The sequence below is a fragment of the Eleutherodactylus coqui genome, chromosome 1, assembly GCF_035609145.1.
Source record: "Eleutherodactylus coqui strain aEleCoq1 chromosome 1, aEleCoq1.hap1, whole genome shotgun sequence".
NCBI classification, from domain to species: Eukaryota; Metazoa; Chordata; class Amphibia; order Anura; family Eleutherodactylidae; genus Eleutherodactylus; species Eleutherodactylus coqui.
Genome location: NC_089837.1, coordinates 476,833,618 through 476,842,261, shown reverse-complemented (window position 1 = coordinate 476,842,261; position 8,644 = coordinate 476,833,618). Strand labels below are relative to the sequence as shown.

At 42.5% G+C, this 8,644-nt stretch overlaps 1 protein-coding gene across 1 annotated transcript in view; it reads right to left on the bottom strand.

Annotated features, from left to right (window-relative positions):
* LOC136586578 (retinol dehydrogenase 7-like) overlaps positions 1 to 5,035 on the bottom strand; it is a 61,994-nt gene extending 56,959 nt beyond the window's left edge. The window contains exon 1 of the mRNA XM_066584718.1: positions 5,000 to 5,035. The gene's annotated coding sequence lies outside the window, so the exon portion shown is untranslated. The remainder of the gene's footprint in view (positions 1 to 4,999) is intronic.
* Between the last annotated feature and the right edge of the window lie 3,609 nt (positions 5,036 to 8,644).

The following is an 8,644-nucleotide window of genomic DNA, read 5'->3' as shown; positions in this document are numbered from 1 at the left end:
GAGGTTCAGGTGTCTATATTAGTCCTCGTGCACTATTATGGGAGCAGAATAACATTTAGGGGCATTGTATAGCAGTTCAGTACAGCAACAGGGGCAGCTGGGACAGCAGCAGGCACGGTCTTGATGGTATCTGGAGGATGGCAGTGTTAAAGGATGGGAGATGTTGCTGTAGAAGCTAGGGATGGTCTGTAGAAGTGAGGAGCCAAAAGAATCTTGGCAAAAAAGTTATGCAGTTGTCAAGAGAAGCTATCAAGGCAGTCTGAGCCGGATGGAGAAGAAAAGTGAGTGACTACGATTAGAGAAAAAGTTGCCTTTGAGTCACTGAATGTTATTGTAGTTCTGCTCTGACTGCTTCTGAATTGCTAAGTTCGCAAGTATGATCTCCGCCTGTATAAAACTTATTTAGTTACTGTATAGGGGCATTATTGGTCTTTGAATATTGTCACAGTATAGTGAAATTATAAATGGTGGTAATAGTTGGTCATGATATGGTGTTATATGGTGGTATAATTGATGATGAAATGGTGTTACTATTCTACAGTCACTATATGGTGCTGCTGATAATTAGCTAAATTGTGGTAACATTTGGCCATGAAGTGGTGATATTAATCAGTCTTTATATTGCAGTTTTATTTTACCAATGTTTGGTTGTTTCATTTCATAATAAGGGGATTTTTGAAGCAGGCAAAAAAATACAGATATTGAGTCGGCTATATTGTGGAAAATACATTATGTGTGATTAGAGACAGATGGATTGTGTTACAGTTTAAGGCCTTAGTCAGACGGGCGTTTTTTCGCGCGATTTGCGGATCGCATGACGGATGCGCATCCGCAAATCGCGTGACCGGTGCCCGAAAATCGCCCGAAAATCTGCTCCTAGCCGCGTTTCATTAGAAACGGGCCGGAGCTGTCCAGCGCATTGCATTCAATGGAGCCGGCAATACAGCGCTGAGCCAATCAGGGGGCAGGTCTGACTCACACCCCCTTCACACCCACTGCAGGCCGGCCGCTCGGAACTCCGACTGCCGGGAGCAGGTGAGTACATATATATTTTTTATTTTAACACTTTTCTGGATAAATTGCAGGGAAGGGCTTATATATTTAAGCCCTTCCGGACAATTCATCCCGCGCACGCCGGCAGCCCATTGCTTTCAATGGAGCCGCCTGTATTGCCGGCTCCATTGAATTCAATGGGCAAACATCATTCTCCTCTGCCACAGCTGTTACAGCTGTGGCAGAGAAGAATGATTTGTCTTCTATATGTTCTCAATCGGGTCGGCGCTGCTGCCGCCGGCCCCATTGAGCGCATATAGAGAAGAGAACAGGAATCGCAGATCGCAGATAGGTGCGATCTGCGATTTCTGTTCTATAATTTATCGGACGAGCGCATAAAAAGCGCTCATGTGTCCGATACCATTGCAAAGCAATGGTTTAAAAAAAAAAATTGCCGGACGCATGCGCATGCGCAAATCGCGCAACAAAACGCCCGTCTGACTGAGGCCTAAGGGTGCATTCCCACGAACGTATATCGGCTCGGTTTTCCCACCAAGCCGATATACGTTGTCCTCATGTGCAGGGGGGGGATGGATGGAAGAGCCAGGAGCAGGAACTGAGCTCCCGCCCCCTCTCTGCCTCCTCTCCGCCCTCTGCACTATTTGCAATGGGGAGAGGCGGGGCGGGCCTAATTCTTAGAACTTAGCCCCACCCCCGCCCCACCTCCTTTCATTGCAAATAGTGCACAGGGGTGGAGAGGAGGCAGAGAGGGGGCGGGAGCTCAGTTCCTGCTCCTGGCTCTTCCATCGTCCCCCCCACTGCACATGAGGACAGCCGATATACGTTCGTGGGAATGCAGCCTAAGTGTAACGTTTCCATTCCTTGAAGAATATCTTGAAAATAATATATAGATTATACAGCAAGAATCTGTATTATCTACACTATTGTTATTATATATAGTTTTCTGTAAAGATTGTTCACTATTTTAATGTGTGGAGTTCCTAATGATATTCCAGGCATCACGTACAGGGAGTGCCTATTAGGCTTAGTTCACACTGGCGTTTTTTGTTTCTGCCTAGCTGTTATGTTGTGCGAGCAGCAAAAAGGAAAGAAAACGCTTATGTTTGCGCCCATAGACATGCATTGAAATTGAAGTTTTAATCCAGCGCCATTCCATTCTTACCTCATTAGATACTACAATACGCTTTTTTACTGACCTCATTACTGAGCCTTAAATCTGCACATACATCTTATTAAGGGATCAGTCAGATGGGTGTTTTTATGTGCATTTATTCGCGCATAGAAAACATCGTGTGACCATGTCCATTGCCAACCATATGTTCTATCCCTTGTAGGTGCGAATTTTATGCACATGTAAAATTCGCACATGTAACCGCTGCCATTGAAAAGCATTAGTTCTGTAAAGATGTGGACCGCAAACACAACTAACAAACGCACGTGGGACTGAGCCCTAAGGTGGTGGCCTGGCTGACTACTGACAGCCAGGCTCCTGTTCTAACCGCCAGGAATAGATCAACTTCAGATCCTGGCACTTTAACCTCTTACATGTTCCAATCAGTAGCATTAGTAGCATCTAAGCAGATGACAGGGGGAGGAGGCTCTTTCTGTCACCCATCAGCACCTCGCACTCGCAAGGTACCAATGGGTTCCCACTGCAGCTGGAAGCCTGAAAAAGGCCTCCATGTCTGCCATGTAACTCAGCCTATTAGGCCCTCCCTCCTGCAGAGTCTAATAAGCTGCTGTCATAGGCTTAGTACAATGCACTACATAAGTAATGCCATGTACTATTCTAGAGAACGAACAATTGCCTTTTCAAGTCCCCTTCAGGAACTAAAAAATAATTTCAAAAAAGTTCAATAAAATTAAAGAAAAAAAATCCACTTTAAAAAACTAGGCATTTTTCCCCACAAAAACCTGCATTAAATGGGTAAAATAACTTTTTTTTTTGAAAAGCAACACATAATAGTTATTATTGCATTAATAATGACCCAGAAAATGAAAACAATTTGTGATTTATCTTGCATGTTAAATGCTGTAAAAAATAGTTTAAAAAGATAATGCTGGAATTGTTATTTTTCCTTTTTGTTGCCTACCATAAAATGTAATAAAAATCAATCCAAAAGTCACATTTACCCCCAAAATGTTACCATTAACCCTTTGCAATCTAATTTTGGATTCAGGGTTTCCTAGGGGGCTTTCTCATTCTGCCGTCATACAATGGCACCATCTGCTGGCTAGAGCCAGTACTCTGGTATGAGACATGCTGAAGAGGCCCTCCTGACAACAGAGTGGCCAGTAATATACAGTAAGAATACCCTGACGGACGTCTTCCGACATTGGAGCTGCGCAGCCGTCAATGAGAATGTCTTTAGACGTCAGACAGTGGATTGGAAAGGGTTAAAATCTACAGTTCTTCCTGCAAAATGCAAGAATCCCAAAGCTCCATTACTGGAAAAATAAAAATGTTATGGCTCTTAGAGTAAGAAGATGCAGATTCGATTGTTTTTCTTCAAAAACGTGCTTTTATTGTGCAAAAGTAGTAAAAGATAAAAAATATCTATATATATATAAACTTAATCCTGCAGTAATCGTGCTGATCAGATAAGAAAGTTATCAGGTTATTTTTACCAAAAGGTGAATACTGTAAAAATAAAACCCCAAAACATAATGGCATTTCTGGATATTTTTTTTCATCTCCCCCCTCCCCCCCCCCCCCCCCCAAAAAAAATGTAAAACAAGTTGTACAAAACATTATATGTGCCCTAGAGGGGTGCCATTAAAGTGTACAACTTATTCCAAAATGAAACAAGCTCACGTACAGCTATGTCAACGACTCACGGCTCTTGCAAAGTATTCATGAAAATCGCTTGATCCTTAAAGGGATTCTGACATGAATAATGTTTTTATGCTTTACCAGCCATTGTTCCCTGGTCTGCCTAATGGACCCAGGGAACCCACGGTTTAATGGCTGCTAAAACATAAAAACATGATACTTACCTTGTCTCCTGTTGTTGTTGACATCGGGGGGGGAGGGGGGGGGAGGGGGGGGGGGGGGGGTCATCTCCCGGCAGGCGCTGTTCTTCCTCTTCTTCCTCCACTTGTCTCCTCTGTGGAGAAGCGCCCTCTGACAGGAGTCAGGACGGGCCGCGTCTCCACTGCGCACGCGCAGAATCTCGGAGTTCAGCCAGGACGGACGGGCCGCCCACAGCTAGCACTGCTTGTGACGTGCTTGCTGTGGGCGGCCCGTCCATTCACCTCAGAAGTGGCTGACGGACGGAGCAGAGCCGGAAGCGGTGATTTTGACCGCTCCTGCTCTGCTTCTACAAGCCACAGAAAAAGATGCCAGACGGAGGGGACATGCCTGGCAATCGGTCCTGGCCAGGCAAGGTGAGTACAATTTCTTTTTTTTTTATGTCAGAACCCCTTTAAGATACAGAATAGGCTGGTCTCTAAGGGGTTAAACATTAGCAAAAGTTTAGGCTGCTGTACTTTTGTTTCCAGTTCAAGAAACGAACCAAAATGGTTGGCAACGTTTATTTTATTTTAACATTGCTATCAATGGAAAATGGAAGCAAGCAGAAAGTTATGTTTGCTTTAGTTTTTCCTTTCCGTTTCCTTTCCTTTTAGCTGCCCCCACAGCTAGACAAATGCAAAAAACAGTGTGGACTAGCCCTAAAACATCATTCTTTGGTATGAGCACATGTTGCAAATATCAGCTGTGTGAGGTGTATCAAAATGTATCTGCTGCATAGAGATAGTATAATACTGTGTTAAACATGAGACCGCTTAGAGCTCTGCAGAGCATTTATGTATGTCTGACAACCAACCCGTCACAACAGATTTTATGCATATGTTACAAATATATGAACCCTGAGTTCTGACAACGCCAACCCCTGTGTGTTTAGTACGCCCTTACTATACCGTGCTGCTATTACTGAATACTAACCATACAGGTATTTATGAAAGATTTTTATTTCTGTCTCACCTTTCTAGTCCACGTTCAGAGAAAAGGGGTTCTTGAAGCTCTGTATAAAGTAGTTCGAGTTGACCTGATATGCTTCAACGGACCGGATAGATAAATTGTGGACTTTACTTTTTTTACATCACACTGTGCAACTATTTGCACTGTCTTTACAGTGGGCAGGTTTTGGCACCAAGTTTTGCATGCGTTTCACTCACCCCAGACTTGGAGTGGATCCTAAACGGAGGAAAGTTTTAAAGGCAAAGACTGTACACAGGTCAGAAATCAGGTATGTTTAAACTCGTGTAACGCTGCCTATAACTTTCTCTCCTGACCCCACCATACACATGCATGTAGTGAGAGAAAAAAGTAATTGCCAGACACCTCTGGCAGTGGCTTATCTCCTGAGACAAAAAGTATTGTTCAGCTGAAATCCATCTGCCTGATCCTTATCTCCCCTGACATGTGCAGTGGAGGGAGAGTTGGGAGACCACGGGAAACATGGGAAAAATAAACTTGCTTCCATTCCTCGTAAACGCCGCCAAAGTACTAATTCCCAGACATTGGAAAGATACAGATTCCTCCGTCATTCAAAAGTGGTACAATGAGCTAAATAACATGAGCAGCTATAAAAACACTAGATGTCTCCGAGATGAGAATCTGGATAGATATCTGGAGACTTGGAGTAAATGGCTATGCTGCAAAAATATCCAGAATCTTTTTCTTTTGTTCAACAGCATCGCATAAACTTCTCAATGACAAACAACTTGTAAGGAAAAGGGGAGGGGAAGAGGAGAAAAAGAGGAAAGAAAAAAAAGAATTTTGGCTACCTGACTAAATACAGCATAGATATACTTTCTATGCTCTCACTCATGACCTGAAGGTTGCAAGTTCAATCCCTCCATGGTTTAGGCAGCCGGCTACTTGGAGTAAAACATGAGTCACTCAAAAGCACTGCGGAATAAGTCGACTCTATACAAATAACAAGATTTAATATTTTTTATTTATTTCACCCCAGGTGTGTATTTTGTAGTCGTGTGGCGTTGCACAGTTTTGGCACATCAAGATTATGCATTAATAGGACCAGAACACCAACTTTTACTCTCAACTTATGGGAAGGAACTCTTGACAATTCCAAAGAGTTAAGGAACTCCACAGGGTATGAGGTGACTTGTTCAGTGTCCATAACATTATTCACCGACAGGCTAAATATTTTTACATGTTGCCATAACATAGACTCCTTTAAAAATGCATTTATTTCATCATGCTGGTATGCCCCTACTTATTACAGGTAGATTCTATCTAAAATCACCAGCCATCAATACCACCATCCCTATCATGATACATTTGTTGCCATTAATATCTTTCATGGTCCGATTTGGTGCTTCAGCTGCTCTTTTATGGGACATTGTACATTTGTCCCAAAGTAACAGCTTACATTGCTGCAACACTTGTCAACACTCATAAGCTAAGTTCAAAAGCAGCTTAAGTACTGAATGCACTGTTCATCCACCATCAAGCAGCGTGGCGGCTTTTCCAGAGGAGGCTACTGGAACAGCAACTCCTTTTTCTTTCTAATTTTGGGCTAAGAGGAGATTTAAAAGGTAAGTTATAGCAAGCTATATAGTGCAGATATAGCAAGCTTTCTGGTCTTCTATGGACCATTAATTTAATTGATTTGGATGGGGCATACACATACACACACACACATATATATATATGTGTATGCCCCATCCAAATTAATTTCATTAACGTTCCATAGAAGATCCGAAAGCTTGCTATAACTTCATGTATATTTGTTAGCCATTAAAAGGTATCATATCTACAAGATTACTTGGTTTCTCTTACTGAGAACAATCATATAGATATTGTACAAACCTGGGGATCATTCACTCACATCATAGGTAGACACCAATGGGTTAAACTCCAAATTCCTATTTATTTTCAACTTCACAGCAATAGCAGCTTGCTTCAGCACAGCATTTTATGCAAGTAAACTTAAATGTCCTTTTACTTCAGGGTTTTAATAAACAGTCCAACTGTGTTTCTCACCCATTCTCCAGGGCAGCTTCATACAGTTGTCTTTAGTTCAGGACTCACTCTGCTTTCCTCAGGAAGGTTTCACCCAACTTTCCTGAGGCACACAAATAGGCTTTCCAGTGTCCAGGTCTCTCTCCAGACCTCTTGCTCCCAGGCCAGGTCTCCCCCTGGATCTGTCTCGGGCTCTCACAGCCCCAGGTCCCTCTCACTGGATCTGTCTCTGGCTCATAACCCAGGTCCCTCTCACTGGACCTGTCTCTGGGTTGCAGCCCACTTTACCTCTGACTGTAGCTGGAACAAACACCTTTATCCTACTTACTGACCACACCTGTGGGTGTTTTTTTTCCCTTGTCTCAGGCACCAGACTGCCTGTCTGTTGCCCCTACAGGCCATTCTCTATAGTGCACCTCTACTATATATATATATATATATATATATATATATATATATATATATATATATATATATATATCATGTGCAGAGATGACACCCCTCTTGACCTATATACAAATGTTCACACACAGAAATTTGAGACGGATTTGCACCTAAAACAATACCAGGCAAGATGTGCAGAGAGGTAAATACTTGATCAGTCCACTGCTAAGGATTATGACAGTTTTATAATGTGTGTTATCTCTCCTTCAGACCAGCACATCAGGTGACATTTTTATGAATTAAAAAAAAAAAGATTGGGAAAAGAGACGATGCCATGAGGACATAACTCTTCACCTCCTTCACACTTTTCATATTCTCCACTGATGCAAGAATCCGCCTCCAAGGTTCATTCCATTCTTGAGGATATCAAAAATGGCCATAAATCTATACTTTCAAATTCTTCTGTGACACTGCGACTTGAAGTTGCCTTTCAGTATTCTAACTCTCATCTGCTCTATGCTGTGTCCATGACCACAAAATTGTTTTGCCACAGGTAATTCATCTCATTCTGACTCTCAGTTTTTGTCTTGTGTCCCTGATATAAAGCCCCTCAACAGGACATTTGCTGCACTGGATCAGGTACACAACATTGGACATGGAAAATGTGAATGTCCCAGGGATCTTATAGTCCTGCTGTGTGTTGGGAATTTGTATGCTGTCCGCAGTCAGTACATGTGAGCAGGTCTTGCAGGTCTTTACCTTACAGGGATAAGTTTCTTTTTGTGTGTCAGAAGGCAATGCACTCCGGGAAAATGGTTCTCAGATGGTCATCCTTATGTAGAGTATGATGGAGTTTCTTAGCAGTCTTCCCTAATACCTCTAGCTGTGAATTGTAGGTCCCTAATAGAGGTACATGTCCACTTTTTCTTTCTCTGTCTATTGGAGTAGTTGATTTCTGGGTATCCTGGTGGCTCTGGTGATTTGGTCGTCAATTGAGGTGGGATGGTATCCCTGATTTAAAAATGTCTTTTCGAGATTGTGTAAATGTTCCTCTCTGTCTGTTGGTTTGAAGCAGATTTGGTTATATCTGATGGCCTGGCTGTAGACGATTGACTTTTTGATATGCTTAGGATGGAAACTTGCCCATGTTGATCGATTGCTTTTTGGTATAGGGATGTCAGTAATGAGTTGTTTGAAATTTTTATGATGGTGTCCAAAAAGTTGATTTCTGTATGTGAGTAGCATAATGTCAGG